The sequence below is a fragment of the Amblyraja radiata genome, chromosome 8 (assembly GCF_010909765.2).
Source record: "Amblyraja radiata isolate CabotCenter1 chromosome 8, sAmbRad1.1.pri, whole genome shotgun sequence".
Classification (NCBI taxonomy): Eukaryota; Metazoa; Chordata; class Chondrichthyes; order Rajiformes; family Rajidae; genus Amblyraja; species Amblyraja radiata.
In genome coordinates, this window is record NC_045963.1 from 15,419,068 (window position 1) to 15,438,652 (window position 19,585).

Here is a 19,585-nt window from a genome sequence, read left to right on the forward strand (position 1 = left end):
GAACACACTTATTTATCCTATTCAGGACTGTTACTTTATTAGTTTTAATTTTCAATTGAAGGAACAATCATAGAGATACTGGTAAACCATAGCTTTTGTTATTATCTGCTATCTTTTACATAATTTACTAGTTTCTGGAGATTGCAGTGTCAGTATTTTGTCAACATTCAGGAGAAGACATATGTTCTGCTCAAAGATGGAATTCAACAGGAAAAAACAATGCACATTCTCCACACATTTGCCAATAGTTGGAGAAGTGTAAATTGCTGTTGTTTCCAATCCTTGCGTTTGCATATCCACCTACTTTCACAAGTCACCAGTTCTTGGTAGACTTAACTTTCCAAGTTAAAAGTTCTTATTTAGAATCATAAATTATCGTGATTTTTTATGGAGGGTCCACCATTCAGCAATTATATTGCAGAGCAAATAAGCCACATCGAGAGCATCTATTACAATTGTGGCGTACAGAGGCAAATAAATAAATAATGGGTCTTTGTCCCAAACATTATGGAGGGCACTGTAGTCATCCATTCTTTGACTTTCTGGCTGCATGGAGAAAACTATCTGTATTTATTTAATTTTCATCCCAAGAAGTTCCTCTCGCTGTCCTTGGAAGTGGTATGGTAGCCATGGAATATTGCTCATTTGGCTGTTTTGTTGGAGCTGCAATCTGCAACTCTTGTCTGTGCCACCTTTGAGTTATAGTTTTCCTGGTGCTCTCAAACCCCTTGTCCACCTGCAGGTGTTCTGACCTTCATGGCATTGAATTAGTACTAGCTTATCTGTCTTCCATTAAATATATTTTAAAAATATCCCACAAACAATTAAACACATTACTAATCATCATGAAAAAGACAATGGGAGTAAGTATGACCCATTGTGTTTGGGATATCTTAGTATTGTGTCCTGATCAAAATTTGCTGTTTTTATATATTTACTTTTCTCATAACAAACCTCAGTTATAAAGATGACCAGTTATCTTTGGTTCAGCTATTCATGATAGCAATTTTCTGTGGGATAGAAATCCTTGAATGAACATGCAAAAGGCGCAATTCAGATTAATTGAGAGAGTACGTTGTATTACTAACCTGAGAGTTGCAGTTAAATGCTACCGAATAAGTACTAATCTCTTCCCCATTCACTCAAATTTTCTGCATAAAGATCTTGTTAACTTTATTCACTTTATAAAAAATATTTCAATGTTCCTTTATCCTCTTAACCAGAAAAAAACCCCCACCTTTTTATCCTATTCAATCATTAGAGACCTTAAATTGGTAGCGGAATATATTACATTTTAATTTCATCTTCTCTGCTTGTGAAAAATAAACTAATTCTCTCCAATTAGTCTTGCTCATTTTGGTAATACCAAACTAATCAGATCTGCACTGCCTCCATATCTCATGTTCTCTCTCTAAATGTGTGCACATGCTTGTCCATTTTAATGCTGATATTACAATGGGTTGGGAATTGTGCAGCAAGATTTGAGAATACTGAACAGCCTGATATTAGGTATGGAACGATAATGAGTGGTGGGTATTAATGGATGAAAGAAAATTAAATTTGGCTGAGAATTTACGCAGTACCTATTTGTCTTTCTTGTTCAAAGGGGTGATTTTATACCAAGAGTAATTTGTCCTTGCCCATCATCAATACCAGGTTCCACATTAATGTGCTTACAAATGTGTAACTAAGGACTGTCTGATGAACTGAAGGCTAATGACCATATTATATTCCTTTCAGAAATTTGGCTGATGCCATAATAATATTGCAGGTATTAAATTTGGAATGCTGTGTGTATTTGTGCTGTGTATCTCCCAAATATGCAGTTCTGGGTTGAGGGTAGAAACTTGTGTATAGGCACAGACTAAGTAGGGAGAGTCTGCATGGCTTTGTCCATGAGAAATCGCGTCTCCCAAATCTTTTTGAAGAGGTCACCACTAGGATTGATGAGGGTAAAGGAGTGGATGTTTTTTTTTATGTGGACTTTAGTGAGGTAAGCTAGACAATTGGATTGAAGGAAAAAGTCAAACGGTAGTTGTGGACGGTTGCTTTTCTGATTGGAGACTTGTGACCAGGGGAGTGTCGCAGAGGTCGGTGCTGGGTTTCCTATTGTTTGTTATTGATATTAACATTTTGGATGATAATGTAGATAAAATTGTGAGTAATGTTGCAGACCACACCAAAACCAGTGGCCGAGTTTATCGTTGCTTTACTATTTATTGACTATTGTTTATTGGTTTGTTATTGAAAATATACAGAGATTAACAGAAGAGCTTAGTTTATTGATCTCCAATAAAACCATACAATACAGTACAATCAGTTTTCCTCAAGTACAACAGGTAGTGCACAGAAAAAATACCAGTACACAGAATATAGTGTTGTCGTATTATAGTGTTACAATAGAGAAAAAAAGTTCAAAGTCCACAGTGAATTAGGTTGGAAGATTGGGACTACATCCTAGTTTATGGGAAGACAGTATTGTGGTAATCTGATAGCAGAGGGAAAGAAGCAGTTCCTGAGTGTGCATTCAACCTTGTGTATCTTTTGCCTGCCAGGAGAGTGGAGAAGAGGGAATGACTGGGGTGAGAAGGGTCTTTGAATATGTTGGCTGCTTTCTCAGAGCAGCGTGGTACAGAGCATGGGTGGGAGCTGCTTTGGGTGATCGATTGTGATACATCCATAACTCTGCAATTTGTCATTGTCTTGGGCAGAGCTGTTGCCAAACCAAGCATGATGCTTTCTGTGGTGCATCTGTAGCATTAGCAAGAGTTATTGGAGACATGCTGATTCTTCTTCTTCTGCAATGCTTTCTTGGTCACAGCATCAAGGAGGTTGGTCCAGGGCAAATTGTTGGTGATATTTACACTTGAGAACTTAAGTCTCTTGGCCATCCTCATTTCAGTACCATTGATGCTGACTGGGGGCATGTTCTCCATTTCAGTTCCTGGTCAAATAACCAGCTCCTTCTCTTGCTCACACTGAGGAATAAGTTTTTGTCTTTTTTTGTTCTTCAATTTCCACTTCAACCCCCCCCCCCCCCCCCCTTACATTTCCTCCTTTGGAAGATTGTACTATTTGCCTGAATGCAACAAAAAATAATCACCAAATTAACATTCAGAATCCTATTTATACATGCAGCATGAGAAAAACCAAACACGCATTCTGCTGGAGCTGTTTTCCTGGTGCCTGTGGCTGTACTGGTGTACCTTGACAGTGCTCTTCCTCTGGCTGCAGCATAGCTAGTGCATATTAAGCTGACTTATAGTGGAGAGTCTGTGGATAATATTGGTAGGATGATGTCAAGTGGCTATGATCTGAAAGTCATGCAGTATTTCAAACTTAGTGACAACAGAGTTGTATGGAACAAACCGCCAGAGGAGATTGTTAAGGCTGTGACTATCCCAATGTTTAAGAAACAGTTAGACAGGTACATGGATAGGTTAGGTTTGTTGGGATATGGTGGGACGAGTGTAGCTGGGACGTGTTGCCCGGTGAGGGCAAGTTGGGCCGAAGGGCCTGTTTCCACACTGTATGACTCTATAACAGTTGGTTTGGCTAGTTGATATCAGTAATATCAGTGGTGCCAACAGTAAGGATGGAGTGGGATTAAAAGAGTCGTAATTGATTAAAAAGTGACCTAATTTATGCCACATAACATAACCTTGAGATATTGTATCAGCAATCTTGCTGAATTTTGACTTTTGAATACTAGTTTCCAGATCCATGATGGGAGCAGTTTGGGTTTCCACTGTAGCATGAGTGCGCTTTCTACTTGAAATGGTAACTGAGGCACTAGTTGTTAGAAATTGCATGATAGTTTGGTCTGGAAGAGTTGAGTTGAAAGGGATGGGCAGCAAACACAAAATGCTGGACTAACTCAGAGGTTCAGGCAGAACATGTATAGGTGACGCCCGATCTGAAATGTCACCTATCCATTATCTCCAGGGATACAGCTTGACCCGTCGAGTTACAAAAGCATATTGTGGCTTTACTTGATAAACCAGTATTTGCATTTCCTTGTTTCTAAACTTCAGTCAAAGATATGTATGTGTCAGAATATAGTGTAATGCATGACTATCAGCCATAATTCAATGGGCAATCTTATCTAAGTCCATCTCTGATGCTTCTTGGTAGAAGTTGGACAAAATCAAATAACAAACTTTATAACCATAACCAGAGTGCAGGGCATTCATGCTGATTGCTATTAAGCTGCTATTCAGAATGGCTTTTTTGGGGGGGGAGGGATATCTGTAGCCCATTTAACTTAAAAAAAAAAAACAATATTAGAAGGATAGATTAGAAAACATGCAGTTTTTGTGGTGATGCTGCTACACCAGGATTCACATGCACTGGACTGAATCCACTGTGGGTGTGAGTGCACTATTAAGCACGAATTTTAACATTTTTAACAAAGCATTGCTCAAAATTATTTTAATTAACGTGCAAATTCTTGAGTCAGAACTGCAGCAGTAGAAGGTGTATCATGTTCTCCAGAGATGCTGCCTGACCCGCTGAGTTACTCCAGCACTTTGTGTCTTTTTCTTTGGAGCAACACAAGTGTTGAAGGAGCATTCTCCAAAGGTTGGAGGTTCTTTTCAACATTTACAATACACTCCAAGGTATAAAACAGAGAATGATCAGATTTATGAAGCTATAATATCTTAAATATTCTTATGTGCGCTCTCCGTTGATCTCATATCTTGTCATGCTTTGACTGTTATGCCTTCACTGTCACACTTTGTTGCTTGGCTGAAAGTAAAGCAGCAACAAATTAGGAGACAAGGGGTTTGTATCTGGAGTAATGAAAGTGGCTAGAAAACTGACAACAGACTTCTGAAAACAATCATCTTTGAATCAACAGTTTTGGTAACTCACCAGCAAAGGAATAGGGTGAATTAATCAAATCATGCAAATTCCTTGAGAAACTAATTAAGTTGCTATTTTTGCTTAGGATCAAATTTTATAGCTTTTTTTAATGAAGGATTCCATGTTCACTGCATGTATGTGTATTTTAATTTCTGTTCTTGAAAATGATTGAGATGATGAACTAAAATTAGATTTTAGGCACCAAAAAAATCAAACTGAAAGGGAAATGCACAATGATTGAAAGTGTAGAGGTATCTTTTGACTTTTCTTCTGTTACTCCGTGCTGGACATTCCACATTCTGCTCCCAATGTTTCCACAGCCCAGGAATTCCATACGATGTAAAATTATTCATTCTTCCTTAATGCTATTTCTCTTTGTTGCCTTCTCAAAGTTTCAAGAATCCAGAACTTCCTACCTTGGAAGATTTCTACCAAAGATCTGTCAATTGTTAGACTAAACTCAGCAATGCTGTCAACACCTTATATATCTATTTATTCCTCCAATATTAAAGGTCCCCGATCTGATCAACATCAATAAACATTTCCTCTACCTCCAATTTATTGACCCATGGATTGGAAATGACCTTAGAAATGAGATTGAAATGGAATATAATAATCATCAAGACTATTCATCAATAATTTTACTGCGACAGAGAATCAGCCTTACGGCAAGTTTAAACATCAGCTAATTCAAGTTTAATGCTGCTAAATATTTATAGAAGAGAAGTCAATCAAAATAATATTCTTCTTGGGTATTGAACTGGAATTCTAAATCAGGAATGATAGCACAGAATTTTAAACTAATTTTGTACATTTTATTCAAGGAAAAACATGTTTTATTTGAAGTATACTTGATAGCCCACCGCTAACCGTTCCCATTTGTGACTAAAGATCTTTGATCTGAAATACTTTTTTTTTTCACAAATGTTACCTGACCTGCTGAACGTTTCCGACATTTTATGTTATATTTCGGATTCCCAACTTCCTTCAGACTAGAGCAGCCAGATGCTGTGGGTTGTTGGTTCTTCCTAGTATGCTATATCGAGCATATTAGTGCTGCACTTATTTCTTGATTAGTGTGGGTGTCGGTGATTATGGAGAGAAGGCAGGAGAATGGGGTTAGGAGGGAGAGATAGATCAGGCATGATTGACTGGTGGAGTAGACATGATGGGCCGAATGGTCTAATTCTGCTCCTATCACATGATTTCATCAGCAGAGTTTACAGAGAGCTGATTTTCAGGAAAGCGTTTGATAGGGTGTTTAATTTATAGGGTTTGTTTTGCAGTGACAATAAGTACATTAAGTAATTGTAATCATCGGATTGCTGAAAATTATGGAATAGTCAGAAGCCATCAAAAACTGTACTCATTATACTTTCTTCATCTTGATGTATAGCCCTGTAGACCATGTCAAACCAGGTATTACTGAAATCTTATTGGGGTTTCTTTTCCAGCACCTTTTAAGGCAGTGAGTTCCAGACCCTTGATTATACAAAAAATCCTTTTAACTTTCTGATCCTTTTTAATGCTTTATCCTTATGTCCTCTAATTACTGACTTCATTCTAAGGAAAATAATACCTACTGTTTCACTATATTTCAGTCACTAACAATTTTATATATTCCCATTAAATCACCGTTAAGTGTTTTGATGATAAGCCTATAACAGCTTTAAGCAATCAATCCTCATTGCTAAAAGACTCCAGAATTTTGTGTCTATCTTAGGTTTAAACCAGTATCTGCAGTTCCTCCCTACACGTTCCAACTCATGGAAATCATTGAAGGCTCTCTCAAATGTTACCAAATTCATTGTGTAATCGAGTGAGCAGAATGATTCAAAATTCTCTAGCTATAGGTGAACTAGTGTTTTACATCACCTTTTTGCCTTTATATTCGACGATAGACACAAAAAGCTAGAGTAACTCAGCTGGACAGGCAGCATCTCTGGCGAGAAGGAATGGATGACGTTTCGGGTCGAGACCCTTCTTCAGTCTTGACCCAAAACATCACCCATTCCTTCTCTCCAGAGATGCTGCCTGTCCAGCTGAGTTACTCCAGCTTTTTGTGTCTATCTTCAGTGTCAACCAGCATCTGCAGTTCTTTACTCCATTTATATTCCATTCATTATCCATTCTAAACAAGTGTTATATATGCTTTCTTAAACATGTGTTACATCAATATGTTAACTTCAGGGATCTGTAAACATCTTCTCCTGTTGCATTTTATAATAACCATATAACCATATAACAATTTACAGCACGGAAACAGGCCATCTCGACCCTTCTAGTCCGTGCCGAACACATAATCTCCCCTAGTCCCATATACCTGCGCTCAGACCATAACCCTCCATTCCTTTCCCATCCATATAACTATCCAATTTATTTTTAAATGATAAAAACGAACCTGCCTCCACCACCTTCACTGGAAGCTCATTCCACACAGCTACCACTCTCTGAGTAAAGAAGTTCCCCCTCATGTTACCCCTAAACTTCAGTCCCTTAATTCTCAAGTCATGTCCCCTTGTTTGAATCTTCCCTACTCTCAGTACTGCAAGAAATAAACTCCATGATTAAAAATTGTAATAACTGTGAGGTGCCTTTCTTTTGTTTTAAAGACTCAATATATTAGAGCCAATTCTGAGCAATTTACAGCTTGTTTCTGACAAGGGTGACAACCCTTGTCAGAAACAAGCTGTAAATTGCTCAGAATAAAGACACTCTATAAGATTTTTTATTGTGTACTTGACAAAGGGTGAATTGAAACTCATGCACCGAATTTATTAGCATCCATAACATACACCATCAGTGTTTTTATTCTTTGTCGCTAAGGCCTTTTGTTGTTTGACAAAGTACCACACGATCGGCTGGTCTATAAGGTTAGATTACATGGGATCATCAACAGACTGGTTCCACCACAATGCAGTACAGAACGCCACAGGATATCTATCAAATTGTACAATTCTACCCCCTTCTGTCGTGGGGTAGACTGACTGAGTCCCCCTCCCCCCTCCCCAATCTTTGCACTTCCCCAATCCTTTCCACTCGTCATTTTAATTTCATGAATCATGTATTTTGTGTTTTATGAGTGTTGGCAGATCAATTTATCTCCTGGAATAAATCAAGTTCTATCATATATTGTATCATATCCAGGGTGAGCTAGCTAACTGAATACAATATTAGCTTAAAGGAAGGACAGAGAATGGTGGTAGAGTATTGTTTATCACACTGAAAAGCAGTGTGCCACAGGGATCAGTGTAGGGTCCAATGATGTTCATCATCTTAACAATTCAGATGAGAATGTAATTTGGTATGGTGGGTAAATTTACAGGCATCAGCAACATAGGTGATATAGTGGACAATGAAGAACGTTACCTCAAATTACAGCATGATCAAATGATCCATGGCATAGCACATGGAGTAAATGTGAGGTTTTGCATTCTGGTTAGATAATCCAGGTAGATGGTAGGGGACTGAGCGGTGTTGTAGAACAGTGAAACCTAGTGTTGCAGTACATTGTTCCATGAAAGTTGCAACATGGGTAGACCGTGATGAAGAAGGTGTTTGGCATGCTTGACTTCATCGGTCAGGGCACTGAGTACAGGAGTTGGAACATGGAAAATAGGTGCAGGAGTCGGCCATTCAGCCCTTCGAGCCGGCACTGCCATTCAATATGATCATGGCTGATCATCCAAAATCAGTAGCCTGTTCCTGCTTTTTCCCCCATATCCCTTGATTCCGTTAGCCCTGAGAGCTAAATCTAACTCTCTTGAAAACTTTCAGTGAATTGGCCTTATGTGGCAGAGAACTCCACAGATTCACAACTCTCTGGGTGAAAAGGTTTTTCCTCATATCAGTCCTAAATGGTCTACATTAGGTTACAGCTGTACAAGACCTTGGTAAGACCACATTTGGAGTACTATGTATGTTTCTGGCTGCCCTGCTGTTGGAAAGATGTCATTAAACTGGTAAGGGTGGAAATTATTTAAACAAAATTACTGGCTTTGGAAGGTTGAGTAACAAGGAGAGATGGATAGGCTGGTTCCATTTTGCTTGGAGCGTACAAGGCTGAGGGATGAGCTTATGGATAATAAAATAATGAGAAGCATTGATAAGAAGAGGAGCTGTAGTCATTTCCCTAGGGTAGGGGAGTCTAAAACAAGAGAGTTTAGGCTTAAAGTGAGACAGGAAAGATTTAAGGATACAAGGTGTGCCTGTTCATACAGATGGTGGTGCGTATATGGAATGCCCTGCTAGAGGAAGTAGTAAACACGGGTACAATTATAACAATTAAAAGGCACTGGACTGGGACATAAATAAGAAAGGTATATGGGCCAGGCACAGGCAAGTGGGACTAGCTCAACAGGACAACTTAGTCACCATAGTGTAATTGGGTCAATGGGTCAGTCTTGGTGCTGCATAGTTCTATGACTCATTAACATTTGCACAATGATCAGAAAGCTCTATTTGGATAATTGGTGCAAATGTATATGAACTATGGTGGGCTCAACGCAGGAATGTAGGGACAAGAGCGTTGGTAAAGAATTAGAATTATGCTTTCATTTTAGTGATCTTCTGTTAGTTATGTAATCCCTTTAAAAGCTATGGTGTGTTCTGAGGATGGGGCATTGATACGACAATTGGGTCAAAAGAGTGGCTTGCAAGCCAAAGGTCACTTCAAAAGAATTGGATTTATTTGATAGTTTGGGATAGTGAAATCTGTAGCACAGTGGTGCAGCGGTAGAGTTGTTGCCTCACAATGCCAGAGACCTGGGTTTGATCCTGACTACGGGCTCTGTCTGTATGGAATTTGTACATTCCCCCTCTGACCTGGGTAGGTTTTCTCTGGATTTTCCGGTTACCTCCCACACTCGAAAGACGTACAGGTTTGTAGGTTAATTGGCTTCGGTAAAAGTGTAAATTGTCCCTAGTGTGTAGGATGGTGCTAGTGTGTACGGGATAATTGCTGATTGGTGCGGACTCAGTGGACCGGAGGGACTGTTTCCACACTCTTACCTCTGAAGTCTAAAGCCTAAAAGTTTATTGGTGGATGTTTGGTAGCTGCAGGAATATCCTGGTTAATTTAGTCATTAATACTTAGAATTATCTTTTAAGCATGAATACATGTTTACAGTGTTAGCTAAAATGCATTGCATGTAAAAACGATTTGGAAAAAGTAAAAGAAAATAATGTTGTGATTCATTGTCTCTGCTTTAACTGTGTTTTTAGAATAAGATGTGTTTATGTGCTTCTAAGATAGTTTAATTCAAACTATAGATAGATGCAAAATGCTGGAGATACCCAGCTGGTCAGATAGCATCTCTGGAGAAAAGGAATAGGTGACATTTCTGGTCAGAGCCCTTCTCCAGACCTGACACGAAACGTCACCTATTCCTTTTCTCTAGCGATGCTGCCTGACCCGCGGAGTTACTCCAACAATTTGTGTCAATCCTCAGTATAAACCACCATCTGCAGTTCCTCCCTACACACGAGTTCAAATTATTATATCTCCGAAACATATTGACTGAGAACTATGCCATTTTCTTTGATTTTATTTAGTACAATCACCGTTTATGTAATTATTGATCTTTCTGCTTGATTTAAAGTAGCAAATTTGGTTTTGTTCGAAAGTAAATTGTTCAGAAAGCGTCTTTGATCTGCAGCTGATGTTGTTTGCCATTTTAATTCTGCAATGATTGCAACATTTGTCCCTTCCTTTCAATTGCTGTTGAAATCTGCAGGTTATCTTTCTTCCGCCCTGTCTGAAATTATGGATGTGCCACGACTTTGATTGCACCATGTTCAGCTTCTTTCTAATGACTGGCTTCAGGGTCTCGCGCTACATCGTTCCTTAACAACAGTGAATGTACTGAATACACTTGTAATGCGTCATTCAGATCACTGTCGTTGTTTGCTTGGTTGTAGTGTACCCAAAACACTATTTCCTTCAGAGTTGTGCTTTTTGCCATCACGTTCCTATGTGATTACAAAAAAGGCTTTGCCTGTGCACTACTGACTGGTCTGCCTGAATGTGGAGGAAGGAACTGCAGAGAACTGGGAAGGGGGAGGAGATGGAGAGAGAGGGAAAGCAAGGGAAAGCTACCCAAGTGAAATATGAGGTGCTGTTCCTCCAATTTGCACTGGGCCTTAGTCTGACAATGGAGGAGGCCCAGGACAGAAAGGTCAGATTGGGAATGGGAGGGGGAGTTAAAGTGCTGAGCAACCGGGAGATCAGGTAGGTTTAGGCGGACTGAGCGGAGGTGTTCAGCGAAACGATCGCCGAGCCTACGCTTGGTCTCGCCGATGTACAGAAGTTGACACCTGGAACAGCGGGTACAGTAGATGAGTTTGGAGGTGGTGCAAGTGAACCTCTGCCTCACCTGGAAAGCCTGTCGGGGTCCTTGGATGGAGTTGAGGGGGAAGGTATAGGGACAGGTGTTGCATCTGGTCAAGTACCTGGGAAGCGGGTGCAGTCTTTCCTGTAAGGAACTGCAGATGCTGGTTTAAACCGAAGATAGGCACAAAATGCTGGAGTAACTCAGCGGGGCAGGCAGCATCTCTGGAGAGAAGGAATGGGTGACGTTTCTGGTCAAATCCTTCTTCAGACTTTCTGATTTCCGATTGGGAATTTAATCATTCCAGTTATCATTATGATAGTGTTCAAAATGACTGCATGGTTACTGACTGGCTGCAGCTAGAAGAGCCGACTCAAAATTTTCTAAAATAAAGTAGAAAATGATATGTTTGAATTATAATCACAGGTTTTCAGTGATCAATTTCAAGAAAACACTGTCAAACTGCGAGAAGGTAATAAAGCTTTTTTTAAAACATCTTTCCTGTGAATTGCAATCAAGGCTTCAAAACGACCGTTAGTTATAATTTTAAAATTGATATACGCTAATTAATGTAGCGTAAAACAGGTCTTTTAATATAACAGAATGGTTCTACTGGGTATTTAATATGGAAACAATTAAAAAAACACAATCATAAAATTGAATTTTATATCCAAAATTGGAAGTGCAAGATATTTTAAAGTATAGTTTGTTCTGGTGTAATAATTCAATTTCAACAGAGATGTTATAATTTTTTTTAAAAACCCATGGCTAGATTTTGTGGTCAGCGGCGGAATGATAAAGCTCACCACCAACCATTATGAAAGCTGCTGCAAAGATCCTTCCAACTCTGCATTAGAACAAAAAAAGGAATTTTGCAGCCAGGTACAGCACTGTGAACAAAAATTTCAGCCAATCACTTAGGAAAAATTCTCACAGTGGGCAATCTAGAAAGTAAAAATGGGAGTTTGAAGAATGCTCCCCACTCCTCCTCCCCCCCCCCCCCCTCCCCGATAAGTCTCCTGTCAACCCTCTCCACAGAGGCTGCTTGTCCTGATCAATTCTACCAGCACTTTGTGCTTTTCTCCAGATTCTAGCATCAACATTTCCTCGTGACATCAAGTAAAAAAACAAATGTGTAATGTAGCTTTTATTCATTTTACAGACCAAAATTGAGAACATATATTATTTACTTCATAGTTTGGTAGAAGATAACATATTAAAACAAAATTTAAGAAGCTTCTTTTTTAATAAGTGGTTGAAATAGAAATACGCAAGTGAATGGCAGTTGACACATTTAAATTCTGCTTGGGACACAATGCAGTTGTTAAGCTTTAGCATTCAATTACTCACACCTATCCAATGGTGTAATATGTTCAGATTCAAATTAGTTTACTGTCATGTACATCAGATTGCAATGACATTCCTTGTTTGCATGAAACTCAAAGAGTACATAGTATACCTGGTATACCAATATACCCCAAGATACAATAAAGGGGCCGTCCCACTGCGGCGACCTAATTGGCGAGTTTAGGAGAGTTTGAAAAAGTGTCATGTTGAAGACCTCCTTCGACTACGTTGAAGACTAGCTTCAACTAGCTTCGGGAAAATTGGACACTGAATAGTGGAGAGTGAAGACGACTTCCTTCGACCTCCTTCGACCTCCCTTCAACTATGCTGAAGATTATCAACGACTACCTTCGACTACCTTTGATTACCTTAGACTACCCTCGATTACCTATGAATAACATGCCGACCTATTACGACCTACTTCGACTAAACCTATGAGTAAAAAAAATATAGATTCTTTTCCATGGCGACCTTTTTTACTCGCGGGCATTTTTCAGCATGTTGAAAAATACGCCGCGACCTCGCTGAGGCCTCGAGTGCACGGGGACTACCCTCGAGCATGAAGGAGAGTTACAAAGACCTCCTAGGACCTCATGTCAACCATGCTGCGAGTATGAGTCGAGGGCAAACTCTTCTAAACTCGCCAATTCGGTCGCCGCAGTGGGACAGCCCCTTAAATTCACCAATGAATGGAAAACAACAGAATGGTGGAAAGATTTGAGTGCAATCTGAAGTATTGCAAAAGAAAAAAATTAAGTGTAAAAATAGAATAACCAAATGAGTTCAGAGTAGGAGTATGTGGCAGCACAGCTGAAAAAGGGGTGTGAAAGAGATAATTAGTTAAGGAGTCCAATAACATTGGAGAATGAGATATTCTGCTTCTGGGCGTCTAAGTTTCTCAGCTCCAGTGTTTTCTCACAGAAGGCAGAAGAGTGAAGAGGAAATGGCCAGGGGAATAGGAAACTTGACAATATTTCTAGCCCGTCTGATGTAATGCACTGTCATGGTGTCAATTCTTGTGCATTGCTGATTTGATATCAGTCCTGCAAAGCTTCAATGATACAGCTAATGCCATGTGTCAGCACTGACAGCAGTGCACAGTGTAGATGGACTGGATAGAAGGAAGCAACAAGCTTGTACTAGATTGTTGTTGTGTTCACCACTCTTTGCACCCTGAGATGGCCAAGAGCAGAGCAGTTGCCATTCCAATCGGAGAAACATCCCGTCAGAATACTTTTTACAGCGCACCTGCAGAAGTTCGAGATAATCCTCGTGGGCACATCAAATCACCTTGGATGGCTAAGAGAGTAAATACACGAATGCACTGTCTTGATCTCTGTATCAGTATGAAGGGATCAGGTTAGGTTTCTGGTAAGCTCATCAGGTAGAGAGAGATCATTGTCCGGGATTCCTCCATGGCAGAAGGCTGCGAGGATGCATCACGGAGATGGACAAAGGAAGACCTGGTGAGATACCCATGGCCACATACAATGGCAGGTCTGGCTCGCCACCATGAAGAAAGACCCGGCAGGCAGTGGCCGCAGGGGGGTGGCTCGGAAGCTGCCAGGCTCGACCCCGAAAGAGCGGAAAGTCGAGAAGGAGGAAGCCAGTGGCCCACGTGGGACAGGACACATGCTGATGATGTGGTTATTTGCACTGAGAATAATTTAATAATATCTGAATTTATTGCCAGTTCACTGATCACAAAGGAGAAGGCTATCATAGCACAGCTAATGGAGGAGCAGGATTTCTTTGATCATCACCCTTACATTTCTGCATGAAAATATGTACCTGCTAATCCTGAGGTATCGTCAGATTTCGTCCATTTTAACTTTTAGTGGTGAGATCCTCATCATAAATATCACAATGTCAAATGGCTACTAAAATGACTGCTGACGGGGAAAAACATTATCTGTCTCTTAAACGATCCAGGTGCACAAATTGGGACAATTCCACAATATTCATTAACTCTTCGGCAATCAGTAGTTTTAATTATAGAATTGTGCAGCATGAAAATAAGCAATTCAGTCCCTCTCAATGGTATTAAACATGTTATGTGCAGAGCTAGTTTCCATGCTGGTTATGGTCAAGCCAACTTTCTCAGGGTATCTCAAACACTAACATTTGTTTCAGGTGTAGGCCTAGGAGATTTTTCTTTGCATACTTCATGCCTGATCATGTATCTCCTACCTGACATTGGAAATAAATATTCCTGTTTTGTGATTGAGAATGAAATGCAATGTCACAAAATATTTTAGCCAGTATGCAATACGCCTATGGTTTGAATACGTCTCATCATGTTAAATTTTTGGATTAGGCGTTATTTCTTAGTCATGAAAGTACAAAATTGTTGGTTCCATTCTTTCATTTTATTCAGCAAGTGCTAAAGCTCTCACAGACATATGGAAATTTTAAAAGCCTTTATCACAATAGAATTGTGTGTGCACTTTTTTGCTAAATTGCCCTGGATCTCAAGGGCCCTAAACATTTGAGCCAGCCTCCCTTATGGGACTTTTACTGTCCTGTTCTCATTGATATTCATTGTCAATGAGAGGGTTAAATCTGATTATTCGGGTGGGATCTTCTGTTGACAAAGCCACATTGTCTGTCTGATTATTCTCTGCCCTTCCAGGTAATCAATTCTCTCCCTCAGAATTGTTTCCAGTATTTACCCTACTAATGTCAAACCCAAAAGATTATATTTACTAAACTGTTGCCTGCTGCATTGCTTTGCTATCCTCTAGTCATCTGGCACCTCACTTGTGTCCAGCCAAGTTTAAAAAATCTCAACCATAGCACCAGTTCCCTTTGCCTTTGCCTCCCACAATAGCCTGGGATCATTCCATTCAGTTCTTCGGATCTATCAACCTTCAAGTTTGCCAAGGCATCAGTTAGCTTCCCTTTGTTTATGGAGATCTGCATTAGACTACCACTTCTTCACTGAATTATCTAACCACAATTTTGTGAAAGCGAATGAAAAGTATTTATTCAGGATTGCACCTTCTGGCTCCACCTCAGAATGCCCAAGTTGTTTCTGACGGACCCTACTTTTTCCCAGGGTATTCTTTTGGTCTTAATATACCTAAAGAGTGTCTTTTATTTACCAAAGTTTTTTTTCAGCCATAATTCTGAATTTTTTTGTGACCCCCTCTTTCTCAATTGATTTTTATATGCCCCCCTACACTTTTATATCATTGTCAGACCTCCCCTGCCATCAGTTCATTGTGCCTGTCATATGCTTCCTTTTCTCTCTTTATCTATCCCTCAATATCCCTCAACATTCAATGTTCACTATGGATATGTAATCTGTGCTGTTCAGAGGCTAGCCAATAATGGGATTGCCAGGGCAGCAAGAAATCAGAGTCCAGGTTGGGATTCCATGAAGGAAAATCCCATTCCTTACCTCCTTGTATCCTGTTGGGCTCTGCCCTGAACTTTAGATAGGCCCTCAATGTCCAAAACCACCCCCTCCCTAACCTCTGCGTTCCTCAAGGTCTTTATTTTCCAGCACAGTCTTCTCCCATCTCTTCCAACCCCTCAGGCTCACGCGTACATTGACCATTCTTGGTGCATGAAGGGACATTTAACAGTGCTTCAACCTGACCACACATCCACTCTCACCACACAGTGCAGTTTCACAGTGCTTTTCAGTTTACGTGGCTGTAAATAGAGTCATAGAGAGTGATACGGTGTGGAAACAGGCCCTTTGGCCCAACTTGCCCACACCGGCCAACATGTCCCAGTTACACTCGTCCCACCTGCCTGCACTTGGTCCATATCCTTCCAAACATGTCCTATCCATATACCTGTCTAACTGTTTCTTAAACATTGGGATAGTCCCAGCCTCAACTACCTACTCCAGCAGCTTGATCCATATAATAATAATAATAATGGATGGGATTTATATAGCGCCTTTCTAATACTCAAGGCGCTTTACATTGCATTATTCATTCACTCCTCAGTCACACTCGGTGGTGGTAAGCTACTTCTGTAGCCACAGCTGCCCTGGGGCAGACTGACGGAAGCGTGGCTGCCAATCTGCGCCTACGGCCCCTCCGACCACCACCAGTCACTCACACACATTCACACACATTCACACACAGGCAAAGGTGGGTGAAGTGTCTTGCCCAAGGACACAATGACAGTATGCACCCCAAGCGGGATTCGAACCGGCTACCTTCCGGTTGCCAGCCGAACACTTAGCCCATTGTGCCATCTGTCGTCCCACCACCCTTTGGGTAAAAACGTTACCTCTCAGATTCCTATTAAATCTTTTCCCCCACCTTGAACCTATGTCCTCTGGTCCTCAATTCCCTCACTCTGGGCCAGAGATTCTGTGCATCGACCCAATTTATTCCTCTCGTGATTTTATACACAATCTGCTTGCAAATGTCTTAATTCTAAGTGTAAAGTGAAGAATGTTGCAATCAAGAAGTCTACAGGCACTTGCTCTTAAATCAGTTACAGGATTTTATTACAGATCAGGCAGAAAATCTCTAGGCTAAATTGAATGGGACTGCAAGGTTGGATGTGGTTGAGGGAAAACTATAATATAGAACTGTCAATGATCGAAGAAAAAACACGTATTACTTTTATGGAAAGGCTACCTGTAGCTAATGTCAAACTGAGTCCCTGTAGCTCTCAATGAACAGTTGAAAGATTATTGTTTTTTTTATTCCAACTACTGAAATAAAAATAAAGCAACGCTGAAAGTCTGAGAATAACCTGGAGCTAAGTGTCCAAACTAGAATTGTAATTGTTTATAGAGTGCCCAAAGAAATGGTGATGGCAGGGCAAGTAGAGATGATAGTGGCGATGGAAATTCACTTTCATAAATAGTGTACAGCTGGAGTTTGAGAATTTGCTCGTTGTAAATTTCTATACAGCAGGTTTTTTTTCTGGAATAATGATTTGCAATTATTTTTCATAGCTGTACAACAAAAGGTATTCTGCCAGTGGCAAAATGTGCAGAAGGTTTTTCTTCAAAGCTTACGTAAAATCATAGAGTCTAAATTAAATCATTTAGGATAATTTGCAATGGCTAGTTCATAAAAGCTATAGCAAAAGGCTGAGGAAAAAAAACATTCTTGTGCCCTTTGACTTATGTTAGTTTAAGAAGGATGAATGATGAGAAATAAGTGAATTGTAATATGTACATATTCGTGGAATTGATAAGATTGAATACATTTTACATGCCTCGTCAGAGATCTTTTTTTCCAAAATTACAAGTTGCCTCATCATCATTGACATAATATCTTAAGGTAATTCCTGAACAATATAGTACACAGTTGATTTTACTCTAGAAAGGTAGTCAAATTAGTTTTTTTTTTAAAGCCTCATTTTATAGACAAATATAAACGTCCCTTTTTTTAATAATTAATACTTTGATATTTTGAATCAAATGGGAAAAATAATTGGACCAATAGTCACAAACAGAGAAAATTGAACAAATATTCTCATCTTTATCCAATATCCAACTTTTGTTGCAACTGGTATTTTTTCCCCTTTTTTGCTGAATGGTGAATTAAATATATTTCTGCATTAATTCAAGCATGTGGAAATTTTGGAAGAATATCTGCTGTTTTAGAACACAAGTTAAATATTTCCAAATATCAATACCATAATATTTGCAGAAGAAAGCAAATAATTTGCATTTTAAAGTATCCAACGGTTTTAATGAACTGAAATACAGTAAAGTATTTTCTAATCTTAGATTTTACATAAAAGGAGATAATTATTTCCAGTAAAATATACAATTGCTACCAAAATATGAAGATGCTGAAATAAGCATTAAACAAATATGGCTTATGTTTTAATTCACCCATTTTTATTCTCGTGTTCAGAATGCCACTTTTTGTAATTGTCCTCTATTTTTGCATAAAACAGAGTTTTAGTGTTGGTCCCTATATTGTTATCAAAACAAACTGAAGCTAATTGTGTGCACTGTCACAGAAAAATTAAATTATTTATATTTCAGTCCCAGTAGAATATTTTACTGGGTTAATGATCATGATGTCAGGTCCCACCATGACATGTAATTTGCAATTAATTAATAAATAAGGAAAAAGTTAAATCTTATAAACCAGCATTAGTAAATGCGAACCTATTGGATTCTCAAACAATAAACCTTAAGGGTTCCTTAAGGGTTTGACACAGGTGGTACAAAACAGAGATGAAACAAAGTATAATGTTGCAGCTACAGGGAAAGTGTAGGTAACAAAAGTGAAGGAGGCCACAGCAGAATAGATAGGGAGATCAGCAATCCATCCTAAGCAAATGAGATCTGTTCTTTAATCCAGTAGTATACTTTTGAGTTTTTGTATCTTCTGCCGATGGGAAAAGGGACGAGGAAATGACCAGGGTGTGAGCTGTCCTTGATTTTGTTGGCTGCTCTCCCGTTGATGATGATCAAGGGAGGAGGGAGGCTAGCTTCCATGATCAACTGGGCTGCATTAACAAATCTGTGCAATTCCTTGCGGAGTAGACCAAAGCAGTTGCCAAACCAAGCCGCAATGCATCCAGTTAGGATACTTTCTATAGTGTACCTGCTGAAATTGGTAAGAGTCAATGGAGGTGTGCTGAATTTCCTTCGCTTGTAAAGAAATAGATGCAGTGATGTGTTTTCTTGTCCATAATGTCCATGTGGTTGGATTTATGTTTGTGACGTTTCCCAACCTGAAATGAAAATAGAACATGGTGAAACAGTTAGTAGGGCAAACAGCATCTCTGGAAAGAGAACCATAGATAATGTTTCAGTTTGAAGATAGAACAGATATGCTGTCACCCAATTTGCCCAGCTAATCAAGTCATTGTTTCTGTTAAGTGGGACATATTGCAGCTGAGGTTATGCTGTGATGTTGAATCTTTAATAACATGAATCGGTACAGCATTGTTGCCATTTTTAGAAACCAGACACTATCTGTTACTGGATCTATTTCCTGTTAACTTGTGTGAAGTGTGTTTGATTTAAATTTCAATTCCCACTAATTTGTGTAACTGGTTATTCCAGCAGAGTTTTTGACAGCATCCAACAAAGTAAGACT

At 39.5% G+C, this 19,585-nt stretch overlaps 1 protein-coding gene across 32 annotated transcripts in view; it reads left to right on the plus strand.

Annotated features, from left to right (window-relative positions):
- nrxn1 (neurexin 1) overlaps nucleotides 1-19,585 on the plus strand; it is a 1,413,544-nt gene that overhangs the window by 303,613 nt on the left and 1,090,346 nt on the right. The window lies entirely within an intron of this gene.